Genomic DNA, 25,642 nt, shown 5'->3' with positions numbered 1-25,642 from the left:
TGTTTTCATTATTCTAAAAAAGAAATAAAAATTTTAAAAACACCCCAAATATTCATTCTACTTGTCCCTCACATTATTATTATTATTTTTGTCTTTACTTTATTATTCAACTACCAATACACTGGATAAAGGAAAGACGCTTAACCAGGGGGTACTTACAATCACACAGTCACATGAAAAAAACTATGTAGTTATACACTCATTATCAAAGAGCAAGACTATTAGATTACTGTTCAACAATTTCTGATATTTCCTTCTAGGTATTCTAGTATACTAGAAACTAAAAAGAAATATCTATAAATGAGCCAGTAATCATAATCATTTGTTAAATCCTAACTTCTCAGTTATACTTCCTCTCTCACATTTGATCATTCCCTCAACCTCAGTGATATCTGGTCATTGACCATTTTAATTTCTTGGTGATGGAAAGGGGTATCAACCTTGGCTTATAAAAATTGGGGTACACAATGCTTGAGAGAATATCAGAGATTCCCCAGATGGGGAAGTTTAATAGTACCTCATTTTTCCTGAGTTTTTCAAGGGGACTTTGCAAATTTTTTTTTTATTTTCTGCCTAAGATACTCTGGAATGTATTGGGGTATTACATTGGCCTGTAAAGAGTAACAAGATCTCATTCCTTATTCTAGGTCCTATTATGTTGTTTAAATAAACTGACCAGACAGGTTAAAATAGATATTGTGCTACAGAAAATTTAAATTTTGGAACAAATAAATATCTCTTAGTTTGGTCCCACACAGAAGTTGAGGTTTTAATATACAGGTAATATTATCTTTTACCCTGTATTCTGATTTACCTTAGTCCTAACCAAGTCCATTTGATTCATTTCTCTGAATGAAGTCTGATCTCTTTTTCAGCTTCTTTAACAGTTGCTGTATGGAGTAATGCTGACTTTCAGAGCTGCAGAACTTTAATTCTTAGTCTCAGGTGTCACACAGACACCCAAAATTCCAAGTAACTAGCAGGATATACACAAAGTGCACAGCATCTCATATTTAGAAATAACAACATTCAAGAATAGATGTGACTGCAGTAAGAGCTTACAACCTAGGAACCTTTACAATGAGGTTTATTGAACATCCTGTACTCCTTTATTGATTGTCCAATCTCAGCCCACTTTCTATCCCCTGATAACCTATAAGCTCAAACTCAATTCTCAGAGTTTGCTTATTATAATTAGTTTATATTAGTGAGAACATGTATTTGTCCTTTCATTTCTGACTTATTTCATTCAATATGTTGTCCTCAAGACTCATTCACCTAGTTGCACACTTTATGATTTCACTCCTTCTGCAGCCGCTCAATATTTCATTGTATGTATACATTACAATTGGCCCTTCTGTTCATCAGTTGATGTACCCTTAGGCCACTTCCAGCCATTGCAAATTGTGAATAATGCCACTATAAACACCCTTGTGCAAATATCTATTTATGATATAATCAGATATCTACTGATTTCAGTATTTAACAAGTATACACTTAATAATGGGGTTTCGAATCATTTGACAACCTTATACTTAGGCCATTGGACCTTCAGAGGGGCTCCACCACTCTACTTCCCTATTAGCAGCGAATAGGTATATATCTCTCTCCACATGTTCTCCAGAACTTGTATCTTTCTGTTTATTTTTCTAAACAGTTTTTATTCTCACACCATACAATGCATCCTAAGTGTACAATCAATGGCTCCTGATATAATCACATATGCATTCACCACCATAATCTATATGAGAATGTTTCCATTTCTTCCACAAATAAAGAAGAGGAGAAAAAAAGGAGAAACAACAACAACAAGAATCTCATACTCCTCCCTTATATACAGCTCTTATTGACATTTAGCTTTGTATATTACCTCTGTTATAATTAATGAAGGAAAACTACAATGTTACTGTTAATTTGATACCTCAATTGTATTTTTCCACATAAAATCACATTTTTAACACCTTACAATGATAAATTCATGTGTTCTCCCTCATGTAAAAACTTTCTTACATTTATACATTTAATCACCATCATTGTAACTATGTTTCACTAAGCTATATAGTCCCAGTTTTTATACTCGTTCTTTCTCATCTGATACATGTCATAACCTTCTTCTTTCAACTTTCTCATAATCAGATTTATTCAGTGTACTTACAGTATTGTACTACCATCACACAATAATGCGCAATCCATTTCTGAATCTTTGTAATCAATCCTGTTGAACATTCTATACTCCATCAGCATCAAATGCCCAATCTCCACCATTTCTATTTCCTGATAACCTGTGCTCTTATGTTTAACTCTCAGAGTTCACTCATTATAGTTAGTTCATATTAGTGAGACTGTGAAATATTTGCCCTTTTGTTTCTGGCCTATTTCTCTCAACATGATGTCCTCAAGTTTCATACATGTTATTGCTTGCATCTTGACTTTATCACATCTTACAGCTGCATAATATTCCATCATATTTATACACTACAGCTTGTTTGGCCACTGGTCCATTGATGGACATTTGGGCCATTTCCATCTCTTGGCAATTATGAACAATATCACTATCAACATCGGTTTGCAAATGTCCATCTGTGTCCCTGTTTTCACCTCTTCTAAGTATATACTTAGTAATGGGATTGCTGAATCATATGGCATTCTATACTTAGCTTCCTGAGGAACTGCCAAATTGCCTTCCAGAGTGGCTGCACTATTTTACATTCCTACCAACAGTGAAGAAGTATACAAATTTCTTCACGTCCTCTCCAGCACTTGAGGTTTTCTGTTTTTATGATAATGGTCATTCTAGTAGGTATAAGATGATATCACCTTATGGTTTTGATTTACATTTTTCTAATAGCTAGTGAAGTTGAGCATCTTTTCATATGCTTTGAGCCATTTGCATTTCCTCTTTAAAAAAGGGTCTATCCATACTTTTTGCCCATTTTTTATTGAGTTATTTGCCTTTTTATTGTTGAGTTGTAGGATCCTTTTACATATTGTAGATATTAAACCCTTATCTGATATGTGGTTTCCAAATATTGTCTGCGTTGTGGTTTCGAAATATTGTCTTCCACACAAAAATATTTTCATATATTCTGGATATTAAACCCTTATCTGATACATAGTTTCCAAATATTGTCCCCCATATGAAAATATTTGTATATATCCTGAATATTAAACCTTCACCTGATATATGGTTTCCAAATATTGTTTCCAGGCTGCCTTATTACTTTTCTAACAGTGTCCTTTGATGTGCAAAAATATTCAATTTTGAGGAAATCCCATTAATCTATTTTTTCTTTCATTGCTCATGCTTTGGCCATAAGGTCTAGAAAACCATGTCCTACCACAAAATCATTAAGATATTGTGCTACGTTTTCTTCTGAATGTTTTATGATCTTAGCTCTAGTGTTTAGGTCTTTGATCCATTTTGAGCTAGTTTTGCATAAGATGTGAGATAAGTACCTGCTTTCATTCTTTTGAAATGGATATCCAGTTCCCCAAACACTATTTGTTAAAGAGGCTGCCATGTTCCTATTGAGTGGATTTGAATACCTTATCAAAAATTAATTATCTGTAGATGAGAGTCTATTTCTAAACACCAAATTCGACTCCATTGGTCAATATATCTTTCTTTATGCCGATTCTATGCTATTTTGACCACTGCAGCTTTGTAGTTAAAGCCAGGTAGTGTGAGACCTCCCCTGTGGAGAGCCGCCTCCCGGGTCAGGCCTAGTGGACACGCTGCAGCCTGCTCTAGAGTTCCCCCCGCCCATCGAGTGAGCCAAGATGGCGCCCGCATCCTGCCTCCGCGTAGGGTAGGCACACGCTGAGCCAGTCAGTGTAGCGCGCGTGCAGCCCCGGACATCTATGACCCGCACTTACTGGGAATTCCTCGTTCATGGGGAATAATTGCAATCCCCGATCCCCATCACGAATGGGGTTCAACGGGTTACCCGCGCCTGCCGGCGTAGGGTAGGCACACGCTGATTGGGGCGGGCCGCGGTGGCTCAGCGGGCAAAGTGCTTGCCTGCCATGCCGGAGGACCTCGGTTCGATTCCCGGCCCCAGCCCATGTAAAAAACAAACAAACAAACAAAATACAATAAAACAAGAAAATGTTTAAAGATGTTTCCCTTTCTTCCTCCCGGGTCAGGCCTAGTGGACACGCTGCAGCCTGCTCTAGAGTTCCCCCCGCCCATCGAGTGAGCCAAGATGGCGCCCGCATCCTGCCTCCGCGTATGACGTACGCACCCACCAACCCTATCTTCCAATCACCTCTGTATACGTGGCACTAACCTATTGGGTTTGGGCACAGTATATAAGAGGTTACCCGGACAGGGTGGGTGGAGACGACCCACAGGGAGCCGTACCTGACGGCCGCACAGAGGTTGTCTCCCCGCGGGGTATCTTGTCCCGCGTGGAATCTGTAACAGAGAATGCAAGCTTAACTCCAGTAAAGGTCTGTGCTTACAACTGCTACGTGTCTTGGATCTGTGTTTCTCACCAGCGCGGATTTGTCTGCGTCTCTCTGTCTCTCCTCATTGTCTCACCCGCCGGCCGGGGACCAGACGCTGAGCGAGAAGTCGCGGACAAGTGGTGGCCCGTACGGGGAACCCTTCTGCTGCCTTTCCCCGTACGGGCCACCACTTGTCCGCGACTTCTCGCTCAGCGTCTGGTCCCCGGCCGGCGGGTGAGACAATGAGGAGAGACAGAGAGACGCAGACAAATCCGCGCTGGTGAGAAACACAGATCCAAGACACGTAGCAGTTGTAAGCACAGACCTTTACTGGAGTTAAGCTTGCATTCTCTGTTACAGATTCCACGCGGGACAAGATACCCCGCGGGGAGACAACCTCTGTGCGGCCGTCAGGTACGGCTCCCTGTGGGTCGTCTCCACCCACCCTGTCCGGGTAACCTCTTATATACTGTGCCCAAACCCAATAGGTTAGTGCCACGTATACAAAGGTGATTGGAAGATAGGGTTGGTGGGTGCGTACGTCATACGCGGAGGCAGGATGCGGGCGCCATCTTGGCTCACTCGATGGGCGGGGGGAACTCTAAAGCAGGCTGCAGCGTGTCCACTAGGCCTGACCCGGGAGGCGGCTCTCCACACTCCCCCTTCATTTTTCTTTCTTAAGATGTTTTTAGCTATTTGGGACACACTGTCCTTCCAAAGGAAGTTCATTATTGGTCCTCTGTTTCTGAAAAGTAAGATGTTTGGATTTTAGCTGGTATTCAATTGAATCTATATATCAATTTGGGTTGTTTTGACATCTTAAATATATTTAGTCATCCAATCCATGAACACAGTATGCCCTTTCATTTATTTATGTCTTCCTTAATTTCTTATAACAATGTTTTTTAGATTTCTGAGTGTAGGTCTTTTATATCCTTTCCTTCTCTACTCCTTTTGGGACACCTTGGTTATTTATTCCTAAATATTTAATTTTTTTTGGTTACTATTGTTAGTAGAGGTTTTTTCTTGAATTACACCTCAAATTGCTCATTGCTAGGGTACAGAAACACTATTTTTGCATAGTGATCTTATATCCTTCCACATCACTGTACTATTTATCAGCTCTAGTAGCTTTGCCCTAGATATTTTTGGATTTTCTACATGAAGGATCATGTTGTCTGAAACAATGAAACTTTAACTTCTTCCTTTCCAATTTGGGTGGCTTTTATTTCTGTTTCTTGCCTAATTACTCTGGCTAGAACACCCAGCACAGTGTTGAATAACAGTGTTAAGAGTGGACATCCTGGATTTGGTCCTGATCATAGAGGGAAAGCTCTTATTCTTTCTCCATTGAGTATGAAGTTAACTATGGGTTTTTCATATTTTTCTTTTATCATATTGAGGAAGTTTCCTTCTACTTCTATCCTTTGAAGTGTTTTCTTTAAGAAAGGATGCTGAATTTTGTCAAATGCCCTTTCTACATCAATTGAGATGATCACATGGTTCTTCCCCCTTTGATTTATTGATATGGTATTAAAACATTAATCGATTTTCTTGGTTCAAGCATCCATGCATACAAGGTATAAAACCCAATTGTTTATAGTGTATAAATTTTTTAATATGCTGTTGGATTTGATTTGCAAGTACTTTGCTGAGGATTTTTGCAATCTATACTCATTAAAGAGATCAGCCTATAGTTTTCTTTTCTTGTAGTTTCTTTGTCTGGCTTTGGCATTTGGATGATGTTGGCTTCATAGAATGATTGAGGTAGTTTTCCCTCCTCTTCAATTTTTTTTTAATAGTTAGAGCAGGATTTGTACCAATTCTTCCTTGAACACTTCATGGAATATACATGTGAGGCCATCTGGTCCTGGACTTTTGTTTTTGGAAGATTTTTGATGACTGATTCAATCTCTTTACTGTGATTGATTTGTTGAGGTCTTCTATTCTTCTTGAGTTAATGTTTGTTGTTCTTACTTTTCAAGGAAGTCGTCCATTTCATCTAAGTTGCCTAGTTTGTTAGCATATAGCTACTCATAGTATCCTGTCATTATTTCCTTTATTTCTGTGTGGTCAGTATTTATGTACCCTCTCCCATTTCTGGTTTTATTTATTTGCATCCTCTCTCTCTTTTCCTTTGCTAGTCTAGCTAAGGGTCCATCAATTTTTATCATTTTTTCTAAGAATCAACTTCTGGTTTTATTTATACTCTCTATTGTTTTCATGTTCTCAATTCCATTTATTTTGGTTCTTTTTTTTTTTAATTTAGTGTTCTTTCCCTAGTTCCTCCAGGTGAACAACTAAGTTATTGATTTTTGTTCTTTATTCTTTATTAATATAGGCAATTAGAGCAATAAATTTTCCTTTCAGCTCTGCCTTTGCTGCATCCTATAAGTTGTGATGATTACTGATTTCTCTTGTAATTTCTTCCTTGACCCACTGGTTGTTGTTTAGCCTCCATATACTTGTGAATTTTCCAACCTCTCACCTATTATTGATTTCCAACTTCATTTCATTATGATTCAAGTAAATGCTTTGTATAATTTTGATCATTTAAAATTTATTGAAACCTGCTTTGCGGTTATACTGCAAAAAAAATCCATGAGCATTTGAGAAAAATGTGTATCCTGCTTTTGGGGGTAGGGGGATGACAGTGTTTGGTTTAAATCTTGGTCAATTATCATTTTATTCAAGATCTCTTTTTCCTTATTGATCCTCAGTCTACATGGTGTATCCATTGATAAGAGTGGTGTATTGAAGGCCCAACTACTGTTGTAAAGGTATTTATTCTCCCTCCATTGTTGTCAGTGTCTGCCTCATGTGTTTTGGTGCACTCTGGTTTAGTGCATAAATATTTATGATTGTTATGTCTTCTTGATGTATTTATTCATAGTGTCCTACTTTGTCTCTTTTAATTGTTTTACACATGAAGTCCAATTTATCTGATATTAGTATGATTACCCTGCTTTTTTCTGGCTGTTTTTTGCATGAAATACCATTTTCCAATCTCACTTTCAACCTATTTTTGTCGTGGTATATAAAATATGTCTCTTGCAGACAGTATATAGATGGTCCTGTTTTTTAATCCATTCTGCCTGTCTACGTCTTTTAATTGGGGAGTTTAGCTCATTAACATATGATGTTATTCCTGTAAAGGAAGTATTTTCTTCAAACATTTTTTCTTCTGGATTTTATATATATAATATCTTATTTTTCTCCTTTTACCTTGCTACTTTTATTGATAATCTTCATTACCACCCTCTCCTTTAAACTTCTCTTGTCTTTTCCTATCTGCCTGTAGCACTCCCTTATAGAAATCCTATAAGTATTTCTTATAGAGCAGTTCTCTTGTTCACAAACTCTGTCAGTGTCTGTTCATGTGTAAATATTTTAAACTGTCTCTTATTTTTGAAAGACATTTTTTCCACCTGTAAAATTTTTGCTTGGCAGTCTCACTCTTTCAGTATCTTAAATAAATCATATCACTGCCTTTTCACCACCATGGTTTCTGCTGTGAAATCTGCACTTAGTCCTATTGAGCTTCCCTTGTTTGTGTCGGATTGCTTTTCTCTTACTGCTTTCAGATTTCTCTCTTTGTCTTTGACATTTGATAGTTTGATTAGTAAGTACCTTGGTCTAGGTTTATTTGGATCTATACTGTTTAGGGTATGCTGAATTTCTTGGACTTGTAATTTTCTATAAGAGTTGGGAAATTTTCAATGATTAATTCTTCCATTATTCTTTCTGCCCCTTTTCCTTTTCTACTCCTTCTGGGACACCCATAACACATATATACATTTTTTTTTTCAATTCCTGTATCTCATTTGAAATGTTAGCTTTTTCCTTTGACTGGGTCATAAATGCTTCTTAGTATGGCTCATGATTTTTTTTTTCTTTTCTTTTTTTTTTTTTTACTGGTGCCTAGGTATCTGATTTTCTTGATTAGTTTATTCTGGAGGTCATTTTCTCACATTTGCTTAGAGTTTTCTTGTTGGGAGGCTTTGTTCTCTATCTATTCCTTTGAACTTTCATTTGAACTTATTCTAGACCTCTAACGTAGTTTCTGTTTAACTGATCAGAATTTCTCAGTTCTCATTTTGCTTGTTCTTGCCCTGTATAGATGGAAGTTTTTGAAATAACTTTTGTGTGTGTGTGTCATTGTTTGACCACCAGGGGAAACTCTTACTACCCTGTTTCTCCTCAGGGAATGTGATCCGTGGGTTTTTCTTTTTTTGCCTCTATATGTTTTTTTTTGTTTTTTTTTGTTTTTTATGGAATGTTTCACGAATTTGCATGTCATCCTTGTGCAGGGGGCATGCTAATCTTCTCCATATCGTTCCAATTTTAGTATATGTGCTGCCGAAGCGAGCACATCTCTCTATGTTTTAACACCACTTTTGTTATCTCTAGCAACTTTACCTGGAAGTCTGGGTCAGGGAAAATGATCTTCCCAGATAGGATCAACCCCAATCAGATTTTCAGAGACAATTTAGGCCCACGACTCATGAACTAGGTATAATCAGTATCTAGTTCCCCTGAAGATGAGGCCCAGCAGACTGTCAGTCTTTCCTGTGAAGCCTCATGCATCTGTGCTTCTCTTATCCTACCTGGCTGGTTGTGCTTCTCATCCCCCAGCCCCCTACCAATGTAAAGTGGTGTGGAACCTTTAATTCTCAGCAGATCCTGTCCCTGCCAGGGGCGTGCTTGAGTCAGAGGCTGAGGCTAAAGGCACATTTAAGCTGTTTCTATTTTTCAGTCCCTTGGGTCTGAATTCTCTAAAGAACAGTCACCACCTATGCTGGGTCTTGCTCCCTTCTCTTTTTTGGGGTGAAAAGCCAATCTGCAGCCCCCTGTTCCCAGCAGCCTAGAGAAGTTACAGGTCTTTCAAATAGCCCTCTTTTCCCTACTGCCAGAAACATTTTTGAGGCAGACTGGTTTCCACTTTTCATAGATTGAGACTACTGTATGCTTGAGATAGGCTACTCTTCACATTGAAAGTGCTATTGATATTCCAAGTCCTGGGTTCTAAATTCTCTGAATGGGAGCCACCACTTGCACTGGGTTTTGCCATCGCCCCATCTTTTTTGAGGGAATATATGTACTTTAGTGAACTGTCTCCTTCACCTGATTAGCTACCTTGTTTCTCAGGCAGTCCTCAATTATGCCCTTGCATGGGGAAGTGCAGATAACTGAAAATGTCTTTCTTTAATGGGCGGCTAAAAAGAAAAAGAAGAAGGAGAAGGAGGAGGAAGACAAGGAGAAGTAGAAGAAGAAAATCCTTCTCAAATCCAGTTCCCAGACCTCCAATTCAGAGCTGGAGGTTTTACCCAGTTCTACGTGCCCCTTTTGCTGGGGCACAGCCTTTTCCCTGTATTCTGAGCTCAGCCAATTCCAAAAGCCTCTATTTTATCATCAGTCCTGCCTCCTCCTCACTGCTGGGTTTCTTTTGTATTTGCCTTGTGGTTTTATCTGTGATAGGAGCTTGAATTCAGCAGTCTGAACTTGTTAATGACATCTGCAATTGGAGCTTAGTCGACCTCTCTTTCTTTTGCTCCTAGTCGAGAGGGTTTTGTTTTTTGTGTGTTTGTTTTTTCCCCTGCATGAGCAGGCTCTGGGAATGGCATGGCAGGCAAGAATTCTGCAACTGAGCTCCCACTGCTCACCTAAGGGCTTTTGTTCGCACTCGTGAGAGACTCCAAAACAACCTGCCATGCCTAAGGAGGAGCAGCACCAACATTCACAGCCTGGAAGAATTTACTTAGAGTTCTGCGCTGCACTGTCAGCCCTTACACCTTTTCCAGGTGTATGATGTGCATACAGAAATGCTCCAAACAGTTGTTCCAGACAGCTCATGGCTATTGACTAGCTGTGCTAGAGGACAAACTAGATCCCACACCTCTCTAGACCATCACCATGCTCCCATAAACTTGCACTTGATGACGAGTTAATCTAAAAAGAAGAGTTGTTGAAGATAAGAGGCATTATTTGAAAGTTTATATCTAAGAATTTAAATTAACTTTTCTTCATAAAATGGTAGTTTGTAACTTTTCATTGTGAACAGTGTGCCATTATCGTCATGGGATTATCTCCCAAAGGGGTTGAAAAAGTGGTCCTGTAGATGTGATGAGTAGAAATTAGCATTGCGCTGCACCCTCAGGATGGAGGGCACTGTGTAAGCCACTGGCTAATCACAAAAAGCCTTTGTAGTAAAAAAAAAAAAAAAGTCCTAACCATGCCCATACACGTCATCACAACTTCAGGATTAAGCCCTAATAGTAGAGGTTGGGGCCAACAAAAATTGAGACATTTCCTATGTGGAATGAAGGAATTCTACTTACTCCCAAATCTTTCAAAGGAAGGTAGTTTAACAAAAATTTGGAAATAGAATGGATGAGCTTGTAGGACTGGAGAAAGTGTGCTGGTTTGAAAGGATGTATGTCCCCTAGAAAAGCCATGTTTTAATCCTAATCCCATTTTGTAAAGACAGCCATTTCTTCTAATCCCTATTCAGTATTGTATGCTTGAAACTATAATTAGGTCATCTCCCTGGAGATGTGATTTAATCAAAAGTGGTTTAAGCTGGATTAGGTAGAAATGTGTCTCCACCCATTCAAGTGGGTCTTGATTAGTTTACTGGAATCCTACAAAAGAGGAAATATTTTGTAGAAAGCTGGAGATTCGGCGAGAGCAGAGAATACCACAGCACCATGAAGCAGAGAGTCTACCTATTATACTGATACAATGTAATTTCAATTACAATTCCAGTAGGAAAATGCACAAAATGAGTATTTGAATGGGAGAAAAGGAGACTACAAAGCTAAATGAATATTTGATCCCTCCCATATATGATAGCAACCATAGAAACAATTATGTCAAAATGTCAGTGGTGATTGTCTCTTAATGAGAAAATTATTGTTTATTTAATTGTTATCTGTATCAGGTAGTATACATAAGTGATGTAAAAGTTGTCTTACTGGAAATGTTGTGAAGTACATTATTATGGTGAAGCTCCAAGAAAATGTAGACAGAAGTGGGTTATAAACAGTAAAACATTATTCAAATATGAAAATTGTGGATTATGTAACAAATATTGACCATTTGGTCTTTCAATATTATTGATTTTAGTTGTCTTAATAACTCTGCATAGCACATTGCTTTTCTTGCAACGTTTTCTTTTTTTTCCAAGTACTTTCTATACTACTTGGAAAGAGTCCTGAGAATGTTTCATCATTATTTCTCAGCAGATGGCTTTGCCGTCTGGTTTACAGGGAAAAAGAAGCCCTCTGACAGAGGCCCCTCCCACCACATGTCATACCCTGTAAGCCTGCGCTCAGGGGCACCCATATATTCTTCAGTCCTGCTCCCAAAATATTATAGCAGATGCTTTTCCTTCACAAAGATATCCTCTCCCCCAACCTCTATTTTAGTATGTCCAGTTCGCTCCTGCCTTCTCAGAAATCTTATACTATTGGTCATTCTTACTCTCACCTATGTTTTCAATGTCTTTCTCAAAAAGACAATTCCTTTTAACTTAAAAAAAAAATACTCAGGCCTCCTCCATTGAAAAAAAAATCTTAATCTGCACATTTCCCTGTAACAACCTACTCTCTTCTTCCATCCATAGTCAAATTCTAGAACAGCTTCTTTAAAGACAGCTGTTTCCTTACTTCCCATTATTTATCCTACTCAATCCTACATTAGCTCCCCACCCCAATGTTCTCATGAAGCCAGTGAGCCTTTTTTCCTCCACCAATGACATGAAACTGTTCTTGACTTGGGCTTCTCTGATCTCCCATGACAATCACATTGGAATTCTGTGTCCATCTCTATGCCAATTATCCCCAAATCATATCTCCAAATTTCTCTTCTGAGTTATAGAATCATCCATTGAATTACTCTCTTGGGATGTTAGAAAGGTACCACTAACTCTGTATGTCCACAGAAAAGGTGTCTCCCACCCCTTCTGTCCCCACATGCAAGTTTTAAACTGTTGATCTATGTGCGTATTTATATAGTTTTTGTATAACATAGTGATTAAGAGCATTAGTCAAATGTCTGAGTTCAAGTGCTAATTCTATCAATTATAATATGAAAACCTTGAACTCTTTAATCTTTGCCTAGATTTTCTCATATAAAATACTCAGATTCATGTAATTCAAACTAAGTAGAGCTAAGCATAATACCTGGCATCATAATATTCAATAAATATTACATATTACTATTATTTCCAAGCTCACCTATCTCACCACCCCTGTTAGTTATATAACGTCAGAATCTCAGCCATGCTTAAATGTCCATACCTCAGTGTTTGAGCTCTTAAATAGCTCTCAAATGTGCTTACCTCACCTTCTCTCTGTCATTCCTACTGCAGCACAAAGAACCACTTAATTCACTTTAAATACTACCTCCCATTGGCAAACCAGAATTCTCATTTTACTTATTATAATCTTTTTGGAAGAATTAAATCAATTTAGTCTCTAATTCACTATAAAACCAACTAAAGAAACCACTTTATTTAAGTGATTTCCATTTACTTATCATTGTTATTTACCTACAAAGAATACCTACAAAGAAAAACCTAGCATTTTTTATTCAATTTATTTAGTCATCAGACTTTATTGTGCAGTAACATTATTAGCCTATTTGGGGAAATAGCATTCCAAATAATTAAGAACTTCAAATGTTTCAGCAGGAAAGGACAGGATCAGAGTTGTGTTTTAGAAAGACATCTGGAAAAAATCTGAAGAACGGACTTGTTGTATTTAAAACTATATACAACTAAGGGCAGTGTTCTAGAATTTTCCTTAAGTAATTTCATATAAGGTACTGATTCTTCAGTCACTCAAGTTCACCAACAGACACCTTTGATTCTCTAGATTCTCCTGTACTCTCCAAATAATTTTCAATCGCATTGCTTCCACTTCCTTTAAGCCCTTACTGTCTGCAAAAAACAAATAATTAGAATTGTGTTCTAACCTCAGTCTCTCTTGTCTTCTATCCACTTTGCCTATATGAGATGGATGAACTTTCTTATAGCAGTTCGGGAACCTGTAATTTTGCTAAAAATGTTACAGACTGCTTTGCAAATTTTGGCTGTGGTAGGGGGAAGGCAGGGGCAGACTCTAGCAGGGAGCTGGCAAATGCCAAATTCTAATACCAGGAACTGACAGTGAGATGAACCAAGAAAAGGTGACCTTGTCACAGAGTAACTCTCAGATGCAAGCAAGGCCAAATATGAAAGAGGTGGGGAATAAGGGAATAAAAAATCCCATACCCAAATAAATATAAACTAGGGAAACACCAGTAAATATTGGCATCCTGGAGGAAATTCTATAGAGTATCTATCTGCAATTAATTTGCCCATCTTCAGCTCTACCTCCACTCCAAATGATAGCACTTTCACCTTCAAATGATATCATGATGGCACCAATAACAGCTTCTGAGGTTCACTGTCCACAAGATAAAGTACAAATGCCTCTGCTTGACCATCAATGCCCTCCGCAATCTACCAGCAGTCCACTTCTCCAGTTTATTTTTCCACTGTTCTATAACACAAACTTGTCTCTATTCATCTGCATATGTGTAAAAAATAAGCCTATGATAGAAAATTCCAGAACACAACACCAGCCAGTTCTTTCTTCCTCTCTTCTTTCTTGGAAGCTCAGAGGACTCTACTTCCCAGTCTTCTTACAAATAAGTGGACCTCAAACAAGTCCTGGCCATGGGCTGTGTGTCATTTCCAGGCTAGGGCATTTGGTGGCTGGGGCTCTACCTTTTGGTTTTCTCTTCTTCTCTGGCAGAGACTGAGGACAATTATATCACCTGGTTGAGCTTTGAGATGGTGGAATCTTTTCTAATATGTGTCCTTTAGTGACTTTGTGGAGCAGTCTCTCAACTGACCCCTGTGGGACTTGCAGGATTAAGAAAAAATAGATTTTGTGTGGGTTAATTATGGAGATATGGGAAGAGTTTGTCACCCCAGCACAACCTAGCCTGCCCTGACTAATAAAAGAACTTTATTGTCACAGCCCCTGAATTTTTACAAGAAATATGCTTTCAACTTACCTGCATACTTCCCCAGTTGGAGAGGGTATATTACTTGGGTGAAGCAGAATAAGATTCCTTAATTCAATAGAGAAAATACAACCAGAGTTGTTTAAAGATTTTTATTATTTTCCCAGGGTAGTATCCTCTAGTAAAGGTCGGGTTATGATCAGTAGAGAAGTACATGAATGTTTTATTTCTTTTTTTGTTGTTGTTGTTATGCGCTATGTCTACAGGCAGAGCGTGAATCTGGAGAATATCAATTTCCAGTGTAACCATTTCTGAACATTTTATTACAACCATTTCCCATAATGAAGAGTAGTTAGTACTCCAAAAAAAAAAAAATTCCTAAAAGAAGATTCACAGGAGATGCATCAGAAAAATATCAGAGTCCTACAAGTGAAGCGAGAAGAATCCCCTCTGTATGTATAGGAATGAACCCTGAACATTTTTTTCTGAGGTTAAGGACTGCTTAGAGTCAGTACGCCAATGTTCCCAGGCCAAATGGATTCATTGTTTTTTCTCTGCTGATTTTGGTGCTGTGTTGTCTGACATGAAAGAGAGTTTTTCCTCCTTTTAGTTGCATTTCTCTTTGCAGGAATTCTCCATGCATTTAGTTACCTAAGCATTTGGAAACAGAGGGAATTATACTACAAACTATTTCTACTTTTAGTCCTACTTCGCAGAGTTCTCTAATAGCAAAATGGCTTCACTATATGCAAGAATAGAATGATTCTCAAGCCATCTTTGAAAAAAAATTTCTTCTGCTTTTTTAGGAAATTAAAAACAAACAAGTTCCTAAATGCACTGCTGCTGTGACATTGCATTTGGCTATCTGAACTCCGAAGGAAATCAGCTGGTGCATCGTAGGTGAGTCAGTGGCGGGCGGCTGCTTCTTCCAGGGCCTTCTTCCGTAAGGGGATTGGAAATAGAACAAGTTGATCTGTAGCATAATCTGCCCCTCCCCAAGGCAGAGTCGCAGCTACCTCGTCCATACCCTGGTCCTACTACTTTGCAAAGATCCACTGTCCCCTTCTCCCCACTCAACTAGGGCAAGACTGGACTGCATTGTTTTCCAAGATAAATTGTCCTCACGTAGGAACATTGAAACAAAATTTCATCATTTTCTACATTTCATTTTCCTCTAGCAGTCCTAGATTAAAAATGAACATTTAAAATATGGCCTCTGCTTGACCTTTGTTCTACTATTTCAGATGGCCATTGCGGAGGGTTTTCAATAAAAGATTATCATGTTAACTGAGCATTCTTCAAAGGTCAGCTTGTCTATTCCTCTGAGCAGTTTTGTTATTTTAAAACACAGTTTTGCTTGGTGAATTTTTTTTAAGCCATCCCTCTGCAGGGTTAAATAGAATTCATTGTTTCAAAACTGCCAATTACATGGTTTTTTAAAAAAATATAGGACATCAGTCGGAAAACTCTAACATGCCATTTCCTGCCTTCTTTGCTGTTGTAAAAAGGGGCCTGAGTATGGAGACTCTGCTGGAAGTAGTTCTTGGGAGACACTCACAGGAAACGTAAGAAGCCAACGAAATGGCCTACTTCTCAGTGTTTTCTAGAAATAGTTCTCCACACTTAGCAATGTTTCCTTATGTACACCAGCATGTAAATAAGTTGAGATTCGTGCAAGAAAGAACTGCCCTAGCAAAGTCCATCCTAAAAATTAACACCATATTAAAGGAAATTGAAAAAGAAACAAGCTGTCTTTAAAATACTTGAGTTTGTTTCTGTTGATGAGAAATATTTGTCCAATGTCCCCATGAGCGTAATATTGTGGTAAACAAAATATTGTGTGCAGGAAGAAATAGGAAACATATTTAGCATGGTTTTCTGAAGAATTTCCTTGAAAAGAGGAATTCACATAATTCTGCCTTTTAACCAGGAGGAAGTAAGTAAACATATAACCACAATAATGCTCTATTAAATTGAGGATATTATTAAAACTTCGGCTTTCCATATTTTCATTCTATTTAGAAACAGTCCCAAAATTCTGGTCAATGCATGCCCTCAGGTGACAGAGATGTACAAAAACAGTGCCTGTCTTCAGAGATCTTAAAGTAAACAACAGCAAGCTGCCTCAAATCAACGATAAAGGACGGTTATTTTCGGGTTCGTGAGCTCATCATCCGCATGGAAGGCTTTTTTTTACTGGGAAGTGAACTGCGGTATGCATTTTTATTTTTAAATGTGTGATAGCTCAATCGTTCTAAGCCTATCTTAATTTGAGAGTCTGACATTGCAAGGCGGAAATAAAAAGAACTGTACTTTTATACTGTTTGACAATGCCTCTGGTAACTGAAAAAGTGGCCCATCTGAGTAGTTAGAATCAATTTCCAGATGGCTGAACATCACACTCTTCTTCCGTTCATGCAATACCCTGGATCACAGAGAAGGGAACAAAAGCTGTCAGGAAAAAAAAACAAACGAAATCTGCCTATCAATGCCTAGTTGTTATTGTTTTCAAGTGCATCAGGTTCTATTGCGCTTAAAGCAAGCATCAGTTGATGCATAGAAATATTTTAGGATTGAAAATGAAGGATATTTTAGGGATCAAAACTAAAACTAAAATAATTTCTGGCATGGCATTCTTAAGTTACACCTATGAAGTGTGAAACAGGGCTCGCAGGCTCATGGAAAGTGAATTGAGTTTTCTTTCTTATGATGGTAGACTGCTGGTGTTTGGTTCGAATTTTATTTCAAATCCATTACTTTTTCATGATAGACATTTGTGTTGTACCCCGTATGCACTTATAAAATCATTCAGTGTGAGTGAATCTATAGTCAACTGCCTTTCTGAAGAACAGCACTGCTAATCAGTTCAGGAAAGGTCATGCTTTGTTTGCTTGTTTTATAAATCATGCATGCATTTTTATCTAAATGGCTTAAAGATGTGCAATGTCTCAATCCCATCAAGCAAAGAAACTGCATATTTTTTAATGAAAAATTTCCAGCAGCTATAATGGAAGAAAAGATATTGATTCACATTCTGCATACATACAAGTAATAGTTCCTTCAAGGGGAAAAACTAGCCTGTTAGAATGAAACCAAAATGACTGGAAACAGAACGCACACACTAAGTTAGTCATTGATTGATTTAGTTGGGAGGGTCCTGGCAAAAAAAAGCTGACATTGATTTATCTTTTAATCTAACAGAATAACAACAAATCTTAAAGCAATCAGTTTTAATGGTCTTAATAATTCCAATCAAATTATTCACCTTCCACATTAATATCGGAGGTTGGCTTCATATTTATTCGACCAGATTTGTCAAATGAATATCACTGTTTCCAAACTAAGCCCCAGTCACTCAGTCTTAATAGATACTGTTAGCATTTCACCTTTACTTGCTCTGCCCCTCACCCCCATAATTGGGGTTTGTCAGAGATGATCCCAGTTTATGCTTCTTTGCACTCACACAATGATTTTGTGTGATTAATGTTAAAATATTTATTTTTAAAAGTGGGTCAGCAAAAGCAATGACGCTATTCAGAAGAAAGCTGGGTTTGATGTTGAGGGTAGAAATGAATTGCCATTTTCAATGGTCTCTGTGTCAAAATTACTCCCGCATTTGTTTTTTTTTTAATGCAATTTTATTGATATATAGTCACATACTATATAATGTTCCAAAGTATAGAATTGATGGCTCACAGTAACATCATATAGTTGTGAATGTGTCACAATCAACTTTAGAACATTGTCATTACTCCAAAAGCAATAAAAATAAAACTTCAAAAAAATCTATATTCCTTATCCCCTCTATTATTTATTTGTGGGTTTTTTTGGCCTTCACTTTCTTATTCATTTGCCCATACATTAGATAAAGGTAGTGTCAGTCAGAAGGTTTTCACAATCACATGGTCATACCATAAAAGCCATGTAGTTATGCAATCATCTTCAAGAATCAAGGCTATTGGATTACAGTTCAACAGTTTCAGGTGCTTCCTCCTAGCTATTCTAATATGCTAGAAACTAAACAGAGATATCTATATATTGCATAGGAATAATCTCCAGGATGACCTCTCAACTCTATTTGAAATATCTGATACCTTATTTTGTTTCATTTCTTTCCTCCCTTTTGATCAAGGTTCTCTTATTCCCACAATGCCAAGACCAGGCTCATCCCTGGGAGTCATGTCCCATATTGCCAGGAAGACATTCCCCCCTATAAGTCATGTCTCACGTAGTAGGAAGAGCAGTGAGCTTATCTGCCAATAAGAGTGAGAGGACATATCACTCACACAATTTTTAAGAGCAGTTCTTTACATTTCCTGAAGTTCCCTGGTTGGAAAGATAGGCATATTGCCACCATACTCATATTTTACTTCATTCTTCACTGTTTCTTTAAAATTAAAACTCTTATCTAAGATCAATGTGAGCCAATGTATGAAAAGACCATACCTTAACAAATCTACTTGATCTTGACGAGCCTCGCAAGGAAAGATCTCTTCAGTTCATTGGGTCTGAGTCCTTAAATAAATCAGACCAGCAAAGTAAAGCTTGGCTGACAGGCTGCCCTATACTTTTCCCTTTTCAATGATTCCACATGAAAAGTAAGATGTATTTGTTTTTTCCTCTATGGTGGAATCTAAGATGGACCTTGTGAGTGAATTAAGAAAGAAACACTGCTTGCCTTTTGTTTATGTGATTTGAATTTTCCCAGTATAGATATTGAGTGGCTCAGATAGTAATGGAATGGAACAATGAAATCGTAGCAGGCTTACTAATGTCAACCACAGTTCATTTTGGTTTTATAGTCTATGATTTCGGGAGTTCTGTTAGAGAGAACAGTGAGCACTCAGGTGTCCTTAGGACACCCTTGGCATCACAGTGAGGTTGTTGCCATCAAAGTAAAGGGTTTACATGAAGATGATCTGTGGGTCCAGCTAATCACCCCATGTTGGCAATGCTAGCTTAGTAAATGGATGAGAGGATGTTCTCCATGCATACTGCAAGCTGATACCAGGAAAGAGAAATCAATGGCTACAGCAATACAACTTCAACAGATTTTCCAACCTAATGGATTTCTCATTTAACTAGACTGGGAATTTGATCCTGAGCAGTATTTACTTTCTTTATTTAGATCGGGATTAAAACGTAACACCTAAAATGGTCACATAGAGGAAAGAGGCCATGAGATGCCTCCAAAGGGATGAGCATTTCCCAGTGGATATAAATAGACTGTTGTTTTGATCCACTTAAAAGGTCATCGGTCAACTACTCTATTTCTCTCTCCTCTAATTTCTCCCATCTCTCAAGCACAGAGGCGTACGTTGGAAATATAATGTAAATCAACAAACTAAACCTTCCCAATTCTGACAACAAACTCATATTTAGAATTAAATGTTGAGAGGTTTTAAAATTCAAGTTCCATATGGTTAAATAAATGTAAGTCTTTTTCATTTAACTAAAATGCACTTAAAATAATTCTAAATTTAGGAAAACACTAAATTTAAGGTCTATTTTTTAACCATCAGAATTTGAGAAATCATGTTGACAACATCTACCCTCTAAATAATCGTACTCAGAAAAAACATTACTTGGAAGTGTTCTGCTCCTCTATTTCAATTTTTTGTAAAGACTCTGACAAATTTCTAGTAGTTGATACTCATCAGCTTCTGCCAGGTTTACAAAGCTCACATTGAGGTGCTAATAGGACCTAATGGGGATATCAGGCCTTGGTTAAATCAACAAATCATTAGATTTGCAGTGGAACAGTTAATATGGGCACAGGGTACAAATCAGCTAATCTTATTCATAGCCTAATATATTGTTCAAGTGAATGCTAGAAACATTATTTGAACACTATGGAAGTTGAGGTGCCAATGCCAAAACAGGAAAAGATACCATCCGTGACCTTGAGTAATTTATAATTAACAAGAGAGAGACACAGCATAAAATCACAGGGTGTGATTCTTAGCAAAACACCCTATATATGGTCGACAGTAAGACCCCTGCATGCAGATCCTGTGCTTTCCACAGCACTTAATAGTTAGCAAATATTCATTAAATGCCTATTATTAGGCACTGTATTGGGCACAGGGGTTGTATCAGCCACAGAGATACAGTCCTTCTTATTCCAGTACTGCACCCCATCTGGGAGGGAGGGCAATGGGTCTTTGAAAGAGACATCCCCTCTGAGGTCTGGGTGAGGAGGCCAAGGCAAGGGAAATAAAGAGTGTCCAGACAGGACAAATGGTGTACACACAGGCCTAGAGGTGACAGCAAGCTGGGGCATGGCTAGTGCTAAGGAGCATCTGACACATCTTGAAAAAGGAGTCATGGAACCTGTCTGTGCCTTGGCTCCCACCGCAGCTCCTAGCACAGAGCGTGGCATGCATCAGGCCCTCAGTGAGTACAGGACTTGGATTAAATTGTGAGGCTGTCTATGCAAAGAGCACAGCGTGACTTTAATGATGAATGGGCTTTACATTCACCTTTTAACCCATCACCATTCCGGATTGTCCTGGACAGCAGCATCCCAAATTTGCCTTCCTCTGATTCCCCTCACTCATGGTCACTTTGATTTTCTTGTACCCTCTGCCTCGTCTAGCCACATTCCACAGGCTGCTCCTTCTTTGCTAGAGCTCCTGCAGGAAGTTCAATCAAAACATACCGTGTTCTCGTAGCCTCCTTACTATGCAACTATCCCAATGATATCCCGGACTTGTCAGGTCTAAACTCTGGGCTTGCTGTCTCCTACTTCAAAGCGATCTTTCCGCATCCTGCCTAGCCATGAAGAAGCAGAGAGCCGGAAGGTCTTCCAGGTCTGCCCTTACCTTAGCACATGCACTGGGTGACCACATCTTGCCAATTCTACATCCTAAATATCCCTTTAATCAGGTCCCTTTCTTTCCACCTCCATCTGCTTCGAGTACCTGTGATTGCCTGTTAACTTTTAAATTTTCCCAGACTCTTGCAAACTGTCTTGCCAGAGTGATCTCTCTAAAATGCAAACCTGATCAAGTTGTATACATGGTGAATGGGCTTTACATGGCTGTTGAATTGCACACAATCTCTCTCTCACTGTGCCACACCTTGCCATACACCTCTATTTTAGCACTGATCCTACTGCAGTTTTGTAATTTAAAGGGTTGAAATGTTTTGATATAATTCAAAAATATAAAATAAGATGAAAAAAAAAAAAACCCAACACAATATCCATGCACCTTACAACCCTCCCATCCAAATTTCAATATTTTGCAATATTTGTTTTAGGACTTCTATTTTTATAAAATAAAAATAAAAGTTTCAGGACTTGTACTTTAAAAAAATACACTCCTTGTTTCCATCACTTCTGTCATTGATGAAAGGCAGTGATTATTCTGAAGTTGGTATGAATGCTTTTCTACCATGCTTCAATATGTTTATGATGCATAGCACATAACTCTGAAAATAGTGGAGCGTTATTTTATGTTTTCATTTTTTCCTAAATGGTATCATGATATCTATAATATGATGACACTTGCCTTTCAAGAATCATCTCTGTTGATACATAAAGACTGTTTATTCATTTTAATGGATGAATAATGTGGCTTGAATTCATTCACTTACTCAAGAAATATTTATTGTGTGCCTAATGTTTGCCGAACATATGTTTACTATAGAAAGAGAGCAAAAATTATCTATCCATTTCCCCTATTGACTGGTATTTCAATTGCTTCCAGGTTTTCACTGCTAAAATCTATGCTGCATGCATAATCTTCTCCTCCCTTTTTCTGCACAAATGCAATCCTAGGAATAATGTTGTTGAATCATTTGCCAAATGCTGTCTTAAATTTGTTAAAGACTACCAAAGTGTTCTCCAGCGTGAACACAGAAATTTACATTTCCACCAGCAGAATAGAAGAGTTCTACATTAATTGGCATTTTTTGGTGACATTGAAAGATTTTGGGTTGGGAGTAATATACAGGTTGCCAAATAGTATCTAACTATTTCAAACTGTGTTTGCATTGCGTAGTGCTGTGTAGCAAGCTACCCCCAAACTTAGAGGGGTAAAAGAACGGCCGAATTATGTTGCTACTGTTTTGGATTAGGAATTCAGGGCCATAGGGGCAGGTTCGGTGGAGGGCCTCTGTGGAATGCCCCTGGCCTCGGGCGACTGGCTGAGACTGGCAGGCTGGAAGACCTGAACCCCTACCCGTGGGTTCCCTCCCCCTCGGCTGCCTGGGAAAGGCAGGGCTAGAGCTTGAGGCTCCGAGAGAAGGTGGAGGGAGGCGGGTGGTCCGGTGGTCAGTGGGCCCTGGGGCTGAACAAACAGAACAGAGGCTCTCTCTGTTTTACTGGCAATTCCAGGTCGCCCAACATCGGGAAGGAAGGAATAACCAAAACTTTGCAGGCATCTACTAAAACTGCCAGTGTCTGCATTTCCTTGGTTATTAATGAACATCTTGTATTTATGTTATCCTCTGTCATTGCACCCTTTTTGGTAAATTGTCTATTCATATAGCTGCCCATGTTATTAGTAGATTGCTGTTTTCACTCATTGATTAGTAACGATCTTTATTTTGTTTCAAATCCTTTGAGGGTAGATGAACTGAAAATCTCTTTGTGTCTATTTTAAGTTTGTTTGTGGTGTCTTTTCTAGCACTAAACAAATTAAATTAAAAGCAGTAAAACGTATGAATTTCTTCCTCATAAATAACACTTTATGGATTATCCTTTTTGTCACTTATAAAATCCTTCCCTACTCAAAATTCAGGGTTATTAAATTATACAGAATCCTAAAGTTTTCAGTTATGATTTTCACAATTAAATCTTCGGTCTATCTAGACTGTGATTTTGCATTTCAAAGCTCAATATTCTGTACCTTTGTTCTCTCCTTTCTTTATATATTTACATATGCATACGTATATTTACACACACAAAGTATATAGCAATATCTAACACATGTATACAGGTACATATGTGAGTATGCGATGTATGTAAATAAGTGCATATGTTGTATAGATTAGATACATACATGTGCATGCATGTTTGTCTACATGTATGTTTACATGTGTGTGTCTGTGAATGAATACTATTAAACTTCACCACCACTTTGGCTGTCTGGTAGTATAAACATCCTCTATTCTTCCTCTTCAAAATTATTTTAAAATTCTCAATTATTTGTTGTTTCATACGAATTTTTGGATCAATTTGTGACTATATTTAGACAAAGAGCTCTTAGAAATTTTAAAAATAATTGCATTAAATATATACATCAATTTAATAAGCATCCTTTAATTTAGTTTCATAATTTTATCCCTCCACATGGTTTTACATCTTTTTTTTTAGAGATAGTCTGAAAAATATATAATTTCGAGTAATGCTATTTTTATTATTATAGTGATTTACATTGTCAAATTATTATTGCCGGTCATATTGATTTTTGTTCATTTGGCTAAAATCTATTATTCTAGCAATCTGTTCGCATAGCTTCAATCTTTACAGAGACAATCAAATCTGTGAATAAGGCACTTTCACCATTTTCCTCCCACTCTTAAAATCAGAACTGTTTTATTGCACATTCCAGAAGCATGCAGTGGGCCCCATAGAGTTGTTCGTTGTAGCAGTGCCACTTATCACACTTTTGTCATTCTTTATCTTTTTTTCCTTTAATTGTTGGATCCTTCTCTACCATGTCAAATAGAGGCTGTGATACGAGACATCTTTGTCTGAGTTCTGGCATTAGATTGCTTCCAACGGCCCATCCCTATTTATGATGACTTGCTAGATATTTTTATTTGAAAGCTTTCAGTGGGTTTAGGAAATTCTTGCCTTCTCCTATGTTTTTCTAAATGTCATTTTGCATGAATTAGTGTTTATCTCAAATAAGCTTTTTGTGTATATTTTTTGCATTGATTGCTTTTTTTTCTTTGAATCTTCATAAGGAAAATGATAAGCTGCATTAACAGGTTGTTTAATCCTAAGTCACCCTTGCATTAATGTGATAAATTCTGCTTGGTCAGGAAATAAATTGAGCATGTTTTATACTTTAGTAGATTTGATTTGCCAACATTTAAAATTTCAGTTTATTACTTAAAATTTCTGAACCTACATGTCTGATTGATTTGTGAATTTCCTTTCTTGCATTTTTTGAAGTCTGTTTTCTGGCATCCAGTTAGTTTCCTAGGAAACTTTTTTTTTTTAATATATAAAATAAGCAACAGCAGTAGAAGTGCCAGGAAGAATGACAGCTGTCCACTTTCACATTCAGACTATGCCTGGGGCATTGTCGTACACTCTTTACCTATACCGACTGATTTATCCTTACAACAACCCATGTGATAGTCACTCTACTATTATCCCCATTTTACAGAGGAAGTATCTGAAGTACCAAAAGCTTCAATGACTTGTCCAGGATCAAATGGATGCACATGCACCACTCCAATCCGCAGCAAATTTGTCCAAGGCAGGATTCACAGAAAGGAGGGCGTACACACCATGTGGCCATACCCTGAGGTCCTTCTCCTTGGAAGAGGCATCAAACCCCAGTGAACTCCTGGAATCCGACTGGCCCTGCTCCTGCTGCCTTGTTTTTACAGCCTGTAATATGACTCCATATAACCAGATATAGCTACAATTTCACACAAGGTCTGTATAGATTTCTTTTACATGTTTGCCCCTTCTTTTCATCCTTATAGGGTATTTTTCTTTCTTAGCTAGGCTCTTTTAGCAAGATGTCTTTGTGGTCAAATCCCATAATTTATGCTATCTGAAAATGGTGGCATCTTGTCCTGATTTTAGAAAGGCAGGTGGGGGGGATACAACACTAGGCTGATACTTTTTTTTTTTTTCCTCGACACTTCAGATTTATTACCAGCTTGGCTTATGGCTAGAGAAAAGTCAGCTGTCATACAAATTGTTCTTTCTGTTGTATATAATTTGCTCCTTTTCTTTTTCTGTATGACCTCTTCCTACTTAGGATTTTGCAATTTTGCTTCCACATATCTACATGTGGCTCATGGTGTGCTTGTTACACACCATAAGCTTCATATGTGGTCTGAAATTCTGCTTGTTATATAATATATATTATATAATATTTCCCCCAATTATCACTTTGCATATTGCCCCTTCTCCATCCTCCCCAATTTTTTTTTCTTCTTTTGGTATTCTGATTAGATACATGGCAAACTTTAAAAATCTACCCTT

The 25,642-nt window shown here is 37.9% G+C and overlaps 1 long non-coding RNA gene and 1 other non-coding gene across 3 annotated transcripts in view; one reads left to right on the top strand and one right to left on the bottom strand.

The window, feature by feature from the left end:
• LOC143669181 (uncharacterized) overlaps window positions 1-25,049 on the top strand; it is an 86,022-nt gene extending 60,973 nt beyond the window's left edge. Inside the window, exons 2-5 of one of the 2 annotated variants that reach the window (XR_013168767.1) lie at window positions 15,270-15,363; window positions 15,972-16,028; window positions 16,486-16,676; window positions 24,810-25,049. This is a non-coding gene — a long non-coding RNA (uncharacterized LOC143669181). Of the gene's footprint in view, window positions 1-15,269; window positions 15,364-15,913; window positions 16,029-16,485; window positions 16,677-24,809 lie in introns of both variants that reach the window. The other variant, XR_013168768.1, reaches the window with a different exon arrangement.
• On the bottom strand, window positions 8,715-8,821 carry LOC143669404 (U6 spliceosomal RNA). Its single transcript, XR_013168916.1, has one exon. It is a non-coding gene; the product is annotated as a U6 spliceosomal RNA (small nuclear RNA).
• Window positions 25,050-25,642: the final 593 nt, after the last annotated feature.

Source organism: Tamandua tetradactyla, chromosome 25 (assembly GCF_023851605.1).
Source record: "Tamandua tetradactyla isolate mTamTet1 chromosome 25, mTamTet1.pri, whole genome shotgun sequence".
In the NCBI taxonomy this organism is placed as follows: Eukaryota; Metazoa; Chordata; class Mammalia; order Pilosa; family Myrmecophagidae; genus Tamandua; species Tamandua tetradactyla.
This window is presented reverse-complemented; position numbering and strand designations above follow the sequence as displayed.